The sequence below is a fragment of the Lipotes vexillifer genome, unplaced genomic scaffold (genome assembly GCF_000442215.2).
Source record: "Lipotes vexillifer unplaced genomic scaffold, Lipotes_vexillifer_v1.1 scaffold770, whole genome shotgun sequence".
In the NCBI taxonomy this organism is placed as follows: Eukaryota; Metazoa; Chordata; class Mammalia; order Artiodactyla; family Lipotidae; genus Lipotes; species Lipotes vexillifer.
This window is the reverse complement of record NW_006798803.1, coordinates 604,271-614,054: the sequence shown is the minus strand read 5'-3', so window position 1 is coordinate 614,054 and position 9,784 is coordinate 604,271. Positions and strand designations below refer to the sequence as shown.

The following is a 9,784-nucleotide window of genomic DNA, read 5'->3' as shown; positions in this document are numbered from 1 at the left end:
TTCCTGCTGGTAGTAAACAACAGCCCTGGCTTAGAACCCAGGTAAGTCCCACTTCTAGGACCATGCTTTTTCCCTGTTTGCCACACTTTGCATTTGCCAAGCTTAAGGGCGCTCCACTCTTCAGATCCGGAAGGTACGTGGTGTTTGAAGGACTCAAGTAAACTTCAGGAGTTTCTGTTACTCTGCTCACTACCTGCTCCCTCTCCCCAGTGTAGTTTCTCTTCTCTGTTTTCCTGTTTCCCACCAATGTCTCTCCATCTCATTCTGATACTGCAGAACTTGCAATGCCAGGAATCCCTGCCTCACACAAACTTCCTTTCAGCATCCTGATTTGGGTGTGCTGAGAATTAAAGAGAGATTGCCCAGAATTCAGACCCTCCAACCTAGAAGATTCTTCTTACTCTGGGGGGGGGACTGTTGGCTGCATAAGAAAAGCAAAGCTGTCTGGCTCTCTCAAAAGTCCCTTTTCTTAAGGAAACTAGAACCATCTTCTCCGTATTCCCTTTTCTCTGAAGGCCAGAGCTGAGAAAGTAGGAGAGGAATCACAGTGATTATATTTTTTAATGAAGATGAGAATAGGGGCACGGATCAAGACGGTGGATAAAACCCCAGGCTGGAAGAGCCCATGGAATTGGTCTGAGCTGATCACAGAAGCCATGAGTGGAAGCTTTCTCGTTTCTGGCAGGGGGCCTAGGGTTTTATCTATTGCTACTCTGTAATCAGAACTGAGCCAGGATATTTAAGCCTCTTATCTGAATGAAGGGAATTTGGTTTTCTGGCCTTCAGTACTTTGCAGGAGCCCCCAAATTGCCTTCATGTCTTTAAATATATATATATATATATATTTTTTTCTAAAGAAAAAAAATTTTTTTAATTAATCAATTTATTTTATTTTTGGCTGCATTGTGTCTTCGTTGCTGTGTGTGGGTTTTCTCTAGTTGCAGTGAGCCAGGGCTACCCTTCGTTGTGGTGCACGGGTTTCTCATTGAGGTGGCTTCTCCTGTTGCGGAGCACGGGCTCTAGGAATGTGGGCTTCAGCAGTTGGCATGTGGGCTCAGTAGTTGTTGCTCACGGGCTCTAGAATGCAGGCTCAATAGATGTGGCGCACAGGCTTAATTGCTCCGTGGCATGTGGGAATCTTCCTGGACCAGGGCTCGAACCCGTGTTCCCTGCATTGGCAGGCGGATTCTTAACCACTGCGCCACCAGGGAAGTCCCTGTTTTTTTTTAAGATCCCATTACATCTACATGTTCCAGTCCTTCCAGGTAATAGTATTTCTCTTTCTTTTCTTTCTTACAAGGTTTTGAAATTTACATCCAAATGGAAAGGAATAAGAACCTCTTTTGGTTCTTATTCTTCTAGGAAATAAGAAGAAATTTCGTACTTCTTTCACTCATTTTTTTTAAATCAGAGTATCCTTGTATACTTTTCACTTTATTTTCAAATACCTTAACTTTCTGTGTTCACTTTCCCATCTTAAAATGGCAATAGTAATAGTTCCTACCTCATTGGGTTATTGTGAAAATTAAATGAATAAATATCATGAAGTGCTTAGTAAAGTTCCTGGACATAGTTAAGTGATCAATAGATGTTAGCCATTATTATACCTGCTGTTTTTTTTGTTTTGTTTTGTTTTTATGTGTAGTTGATTTATAATTTTTTTTTTTTTTTTGGCCAAAGGAGGAATATAATCCAGACAGGTAAGCCATGCCATGTGGTTCACCCTCTGCAAATGGAATGAACGTGTGGATGTCTTTCACTCTGTGTTGAATCATCATAGATGAACTTTACTTTGGAGGATGAGACATCAAGGAGTTACCACCAGAATATGGTGGGAAATTTTGAGGATTATTAAGCCACAGGCTTCGGGATTCGTCAGTCACAGATCCAGTTTTGCCGCTTAAAATTGAATTAAATCCTTAAAGTATTTTTTTAACCTTCCTTTTTTTCTTCCTAGTTTAAGTCTCCATTTCTACTTCTAGAAATCCAGTCAGACTTTATCAGCTCCATTCAGTATTGATCGATAGCAACTGGTGAGCAGGTTAATTATAATCGCAGAATAAACGCTAAAGTCTCAAAGTTCACCACTTTTGCAATGTTTCCAAACCCCTCCGGGACCATGCCAAGAGACTCTCATTGACACATTCAGAGCAGGTGTGGGAGTTTGAACCCAGGCAGACAATCGGATCTGATTCAAGACAACTCAATTTGGCTTCTTATCTGCAGCTTTTCCTATCTTATGATGTCTGTCATTTCAGATAAAAAAAAGTTCAGTCAACTGAGCTGGGAAATGGCAAGTTACATTTTCTTCTGATAAAAGTTTTCTAGTTGCTGTTTTATCAGATTGGGTTGAAATTGTATGTGTTTCTGTCAAGGTCTGCAATGACCTTTTCAGATATTTTATCAGGTATTAGGTGGGGAAACCTTTTTTTTTTTTTCCTTTCTTTCTTTGACCTAGCAGAGAATGACCTGACTTCCAGGATCATAAATCAAACCAGGCAAAGAGAGGCAATAATACAGGTTACCCATCAAAATTGAGTAGGCGGGGGAAAACAAACAACAAATAAAACCTTTCGCTAGCATATAGAGAGAACTTAACTTGACCCGTGGTTCTCACAGTGTACACTTAATAGGAAAATACTGCTTATTTGAAAAAAGAGAGTGTTTTCCAGGTCAAAGATGGCTTCAGAAAAACAGTTTTTTTTTCAAATAGTATCAGTAAAACTTAATTATTTTTCTTTTATTAAACTCAGGTATATTTACTATGGAGAAATGAAAAACTCATATAAAGCAATACACAGAATTTGTAATCTTACCATACAAAGATAACCACTGTTAGACATTAATCCTTGGCTTCTTAGTTACCATACATATACAGGCATGTGTATACCTATATATTTAAACAGTCATAAAAGTTACTGTTTAGTTATTTCAGCACTGAAGAAAGTTTTTATAAGATTGGTGACCCAGACTGGCTCCTAAAGACCAGTCTCTTAAATAGAGCAAAACTGGGAAATTGACCGAAAGAACTGCCAATAATAAATAGCCAATCAAAGGGGAGCGTTGTGTGTAAAAGCATAGTTTTTCAATCTTATAGTATGTTATGTTTAGCCATTTTAGGGCTAGAGCATATTTATAAGTTTTAAGTGGTTGCCCCCTTGAAGTGAGGTGACCAGCTGCAGGCTGTGTTGATTTGTGAGGCTCTGATTTGTTGAGAAATGTGAGTAAGTAGCTTTCAACCCACTTTTTAGAAGGGGAGGTCAGTGAGGTGAAAGCGTATCAGTCCAGCACCAAGATCCTGTCCCCTGCTCTAATCTTCCTGCGGTGTGACTTTGGACAACTTATGAAGCCCCTCTGAGCTTGAGTATCTGCACTGGTAAGGTTAAGAAATCAGGCCAGGCACAGAAATAGTGAGAAGGGGTATTTAAAATCCAGGGTCTGGGAATTCCCTGGTGGTCCAGTGTTTAGGACTCCACACTTTCACTGCTGTGGGCCCAGGTTCAATCCCTGGTCGGGGAACTAAGATCCCTCAAGGCCCACGGTGGAAGGAAGGAAAGAAAGAAAGAAAGAGAGAGAGAGAGAGAGAGAGAGAGGGAGGGAGGGAGGGAGGGAGGGAGGGAGGGAAGGAGGGAGGGAGGAAGGAGAAAGAAAATCAAATCAATCCAAGGTCTGATGGCAGTGCCCATGACAATAGTTCATGCTGGCTGTTACAGCAAAGCTACCATAGTAACATGTCACCTTCCTGAGCTTGCCTGGCATCCACTTGACTTCATGCAGTCTGTGTAGAGCAGGTTTCCATGGCTACCTGCCTCATTTTAAGCAATAGTATCTGTGAAATTTCAAGTTTAATGGGCTAATTTTATTTTTTCTTATAAAATACTTAACTACTAAAATGTAAAAACAATGGTGGGAAACCATGGGTTAAGTGACCTCAGAGTTGGTCTCAGTTTGTGGTTCCTTTGGTTTTGTTTTTCTGTTATTAACTAAACCCATTCAGTGTCTAAGGTCCCCGCTGGCCTTGGAGATCCACAGAGGGTAGAGCTCGGTTACAAACACCGGTACCAGACACATCATTTGCCTCATCAGACAACCAGCCAACAAATATTTTTTTCCTGCTTCCTGTGAGCTGAGCACTTGTTAGGCTTTGGAGATCGAAACGAACAAGGTGGTCTCTGCATCCCAGGAGCTTACAGTCCGGCAGGGGAGGTAAAAAAAAGTGAGAGTCTGAGTGTATGGAGAGCTACAGCGGGGTAAATCTGGGTTCCACGCGAGTCCAGGATGCCAAACCGACAGAGACCAGGCTTCCTGGAGGAGTGGACTCCTATAGGGAGTCTGCAACGATGGTTAGGAGTTGGCTGCATGGGAGGAAGGACATGGTAAGCTGAGGACATCTCTTGAGTTGGCTGTTCTGCAGTGTCGGGGGGTGGGGTGAGGGGGCCACGCAGCAGGCAGAGGCATCTGGAGAGTTCGGACTTGGCCTGGGGAAGAGAAGACTTAAACAGTGGAGGGGCAGGATTCAAGTAGCATTTTGGATATATCGTTTTGGTTATAGTGTAGAAAGGCTAAAAATAGTGGCTCTTGTTTGTTTTGCTTTTGCCTGACTCTTGCAAGGTGATGACCGCCTTCCCTCTGCATTTCTGCACCCGTTCCCACTTAGAGGAAGATGTCTGATGGAAAGGAAGAGGCACGCTGTGAAGATGCTGTGGGGGAGCTGTGTGTGTGTCTGTGGGTGCTTTAGCAGGAGGGCACAGTGAGGCTGGGCGGCTTGTGTCCAGGCTGAGTTAGAAGAAGGGGCAGAAATCCAGGCTGATTCTAGTTCCCAAACCAGATCCCTGCCCTGGGAAGGATGGGGCCGTGGCTGACCTGACCTCAGAGGTGGGGTCCCACTCTCTTCTCAGTGATTCTGCCCGTAAAGGTGAGGTGTAAAGGGCCAGGAGTGGCCTGAATAGGAATACAGATAATTACAGGGGAAAATACTGTTTATGCAGGTGTGCAAAGCCAGGTGCCACAGCACCTCCCTCCCAGGAGGGTTAGAGGTGAAGATGAAGACTTTAAGTTCAATTCCTGCCTTTTAAACAAGTTTTTAAGAATAAGTTAAATTTCAATTTTATGCAAAAGTAGAGAGTGTCTACTCATCCCCCAGCTTCAACAAATGTCAGCTCTCGGCCAGCTGTATTTCATCTGTATCCGCCACCCCACCCCCACCCCCGCCGCCCCGCATTCCCCTACCCTAGGTTATTTTGAAGGAAGTTCCAGACAACTTATCATTTTATCTCTAAATACTTCTGTCTGTATCTCTAAAAGATATAAGGACACTTAAAAAAAAAAATACAGCCCCAGGACCAGTATCACCCTGATACGGTTCACCACCACTCCTTAATAACATTAAATATCCAATCGGTGTTCAAATTTCCCATTTGCCTAATTTTCTTTAACAATTTGTTCAAATTGGGATCTAAATAAGGTCCACACGTTGTCTCTGTTGATGTCTCTTAAGTTTCTTTTAACCTATAGTTCCCCTTTTACTCTCTCTTCTTTTTCCTGGAATACGTTTGCTAAAGAAACTAGGCTTTTCCTGTAGGTTCCCCACAGCCTGGATTTTGTTGATTGCATTCCCCTCATTTAACATGTTCCTCTGTCCCCTGTTTTTCGTGTAAATCTGTGATTGGAAAAATAGGCTAGGTAATGTTCAGCAGCCATGGACGGTCATTACCTAGATCTGTTATTTCACCAGAAATGTTATTTCTCATTCCTTCTTCATTTATTGGCTGATGCACGTCTATAACAGTAAAAAAAAATTTTTTTTTAGTTTATCAAATATTTGGTTACCCTGAGATACAGTTTGTATAGGAAAGGCAGGATAAATGCTTGCTTCTTTCACTTTACTTTTCAGTGTTCAAAATAATGAATTAGTTCCCTAGCATCCTTGCAAGATTACCAGTGAAATAAAAACTTTTTAGTATCATTAAGAACTCATGGATTTAAACAGATATGATGTGTTTTATCCCATGTCCTTATTATCCTGATTGATGTCCACATTGTCCCGTCTTTTGCCAGTGGAAACTTGTCCAAATGGGCTCCTGAGTTCTTTCGACAAAATCTTGGTTTGATCCTTTCCTGCTTTCCATACTACAAAATGTTCCAAGCCCTTATACATTTTCTCCTCCCAGACCTGGGTTTGGCTATCTCTCCAGGAAACCCTGACTCCTTTTAGTGAGAAATGGTATTTGGACACCACTCTTAGAGCTGGCTCTGCTAGTTGTGCTTTTTGCTGTTGGGTTAGTCGTTCAGTATAGAGAGTTAGGAAATGCTTCCCCCGTCCACCTGGAGATAAGATCAAATACATCATGTGTGGATGCTAATTCCAATTCAAATTTAGGACTGAAAGGCTTTCACTTCCCTTTATGCATCCGTTTTTTTAACTGTCGTAAAATATACACAACATAAAATTGACCATTTTAACAATTTTTTCAGTATCATTTCAGTTGGCATTAAGTGCATGTACATTTTTGTGCATCCATCACCACCATCTGTCTCCAGAGCTTTTTCATCTCCCCCGCCAGTGAAACTCTGTATCCATTTCCTCCTCTCAGCCTCTGGCAGCCACCATTCTCTTTTCTGTCTCTAGGAATTTGACGATTCTAGTTACCTCATGTAAGTGGAATCATACAGTGTTTGTCCTTTTGTGTCTGGATTATTTCACTTAGCATCTGTCCGCAGGGTTCATCCATGTTGTGGCCTGTGTCAGAATTTCCTTCCTTTTAAAGACTGAATACTATTCCATTGTATGGATAGAACACGTTTTGTTTATCCAGTCATCTGTTCACGGACACTTGGGTGGCTTCTGCCTTTTGGCTATTGTGAATCATGCTGTTTGTACACCTGTGTACCAATATCTATTCGAGTCCCTGCTTTCATTTCTTTTGGGAATATACCCAGAAGTGGAGTTGCTGGATCATGTGGTAATTGTGTGTGGTTTTGAGGTACCACCATGCCGTTTTCCATGGCGGCTGCACCATTTTACATCTTTCCATCTTTAAATCTTTTCATCCACACCAAGAATCTCATCCTCAAAAACCCCAACATAATTCCTCGTTTGCTTTATGCCATAACATCCGTAAGAGTCTGAGGAAACCAGTACCAACGCTAACCTTGACACTCGGGTACTGAAACCTGTTCTGTCTGTTTTGGTCATTCCTTGCCTTTTGGCTTGGGATTTACCTCCGGTGTTTCCAGCTCTTGGCTTTGGGCTCCTCTGCAACTACAGGAGCTGGTTGCTTACGGCAACTAGCCCTACCTCCTGCTTCTTGAGGTGGTGCTGCACCCCAGAGGACCACCTTGGGCATCTGGCACATCATCCGCCACATCTTAGACCTTTTCCCAGTGCTCCAGCGGCCTGGTGGTCCTTTAGGGACCGGCAGGGTTGACACAGTGGGGCCAGTTGTGGAGGACCTTGAAAGTCGGGTAGAGGGGTTTCGGACTTTGTGAATAGAGGCAAACATAATTGAAGCAGTAAGTTGGGAATACAGACACACAGCGGTGTGTGTGCGTGTGTGTGGGAGAGAGAGAGGGAAGGAGGGAGGGAGGCTGGCATGGAGACAGAAGGCCTCTGGCTCAGTTAGAGGCTGTCAGAGGCTTTCTCTAGCCTGGATAATGAGTGAGTGATGGCAGAGGACATGGAAGGAAAGGCCTGAGACGTCACCAGGCCAGACTGTTGCAGGAAAGGCATGGGTGAAGACAGTGGTATGTGTCAGCTTCCACGCGCCCCTCGTTCCCCAGTTTACACGGGCTGGGGGTGGTCATCCCCCAGTCGCTGGCCCAGAGGTGGCATCTGAGTTTGCTTCCCTTCTCTGGGAATCTGAGCTGTTCCTCCACCACGCCGCCCTTCCACTTAGCTGATAATCTCCCGGTGGGAGTAGGGGTGAGAAAGAGGGGATACACGGTAGCAAAGGGGACACTGGATCGAGGTAGGAATCCTGGATTTGAGGCCTCACATCCCCGACCTGTCGTGTGCACCAGGCCAATGTCACTTGTTCCCTTGTCTGGGATTCCACTTCCCCATCAGGAACACACACCCCTTACCCCCAGTACCTTGATTTGCTGCACTGAAAAAGTCTGGAGGAACTTGTGAACAGGGAGTTGAGTAAACTGTTAAGTAGAATTTCTCACCCGCACATTCCCATTTAAGGCCTGGGGAATCAGAGGCATCACTTCCCCCTTTGCCTGGTAGCCTCCGACTGCTGGGACAGCCCGGGAAATACATGGCCCTTCTAAGAGAGGGCACCAGGGAGAGCTGGGAGGCTCTTATTTGACTGCTTTCCTGTGGAGAGAAGGGCAAATTCTACTGTGTTCCAGAGAATCCCTGGGTTTTACTGCTTAGGCTTGGAGAGTCTTGGCCTTTGATGGCAAGGCCGAGATGGTGGGAGCTTCTGAGCTCAGCTCTGAGCTCCAGAGGCCAGACTGCCTGCTGTCTGTCGTGGGGACGAAGCGCCTTGGCAAGCCACCTGGTATCTGATGGTCTCATTTTTCCTTCTACCCTAGTAATTCCACAATGGCTTTTTCATGCACACAACTTGGGTCTCTTCTTCTCACTCACCTGCCTGTGGAAGAACCAGAAGCAAACAAGGAAGAATCAAAGGAATCAGGTTCACATGGCCTCTTGGTAGCCAAGAGGGAGTGGAGGTGGATCTTGTCGTGAATGCAAGAGAGCTGGGGCGGGCTCGTCTCTCCAGGCAGCCTTTGACTCACCTACGGGCAGAACCCCCCGAGAATCGTACACAGCCAGCGTTCTCACCGTTTCCATGGTGCTATCCTTTTATTTGGATTATAGTTCTTCCAGATTGAAAGTGTTTCCAGGGCGAGAATTATACCTCACTCAGTTTGGGGTCCATGATACGATTACATGGTAAATACAAAGTAAACGTTCATTATCTGAAAAGATAAAATCAGGAATTCATCACAAAGTATATGGCCCCTCCGGCTCATATATTCATACCTGCAGTCCGGGCCCACTGAGACTGGCTGGGAGGAGGGAATCATCCTTGTAAAAGGAACCTGAGGGGGAGGGGTCCAGGGACGAGCATGGCCCCATCATGATCAGTTTTACAGGGAGAGGGATCTGGTGGGACTGGGGGGTGGGGAGGGGAGGATATTGAAGAGCTGTAAGACTCATGCTCAGGCAGCCCAAACCTAGGAGGTGGCGGAAGAGAGGAGGGCAGAGAAAGCTCTAGTGATGTGTCCTCAAAGGTAACAGCAAGGAAGCAGGGCAGCTAGGGGTGGGACAACGTATTGGACATGGTGGGCCAGAGGCATGGGGGAGGGACAGGCAGGTGGGTTGTCCAGGAGGCAGGTAGCCGGGGCTGGAGTCTGGGATCATCACTCTGTTTGAAGCCATGAGAACAGGAGAGAGCCTCCAGGGTCGTAGGGACAGTGACGGAGGGCTGGGGGGGGCGCAGTGCTGGCCTCTAGCAGAGGTGGGAGGGGTAACAGGTAAGAGATGACAAGAGGAGCTAAGAAAGGAAGCTGAAAAAACCGACGGTTACGTGCCCTCCATTTTCACCTCGCAAAACCCACCTGAGCTCATTCTTTGATCCTGTGATGCTCTGCTGAGCCCTGATGGTGCCCCTCGGGCTTCCGAAGCGCCCCCCAACCCCGCCCCGCCAAGCCTTCACATCCTATCAGAATTCTGGCCCTGGAGCCCATCTCCCCCTGCCAGTGTATGGAAACTTGCAGAATTTCACTCATCAAGTCTGTCCTTTCCAACCCGCTGAGTGCCTGAATCCAC

At 45.3% G+C, this 9,784-nt stretch overlaps 1 protein-coding gene and 1 non-coding gene across 2 annotated transcripts in view; both read left to right on the top strand.

The window, feature by feature from the left end:
- Window positions 1–9,784, top strand: part of GATA4 (GATA binding protein 4) — a 50,480-nt gene that overhangs the window by 8,349 nt on the left and 32,347 nt on the right. The gene's annotated exons all lie outside the window — the stretch shown is intronic.
- Window positions 3,447–3,519, top strand: TRNAE-UUC (transfer RNA glutamic acid (anticodon UUC)). Its single transcript has one exon. It is a non-coding gene; the product is annotated as a tRNA-Glu (tRNA).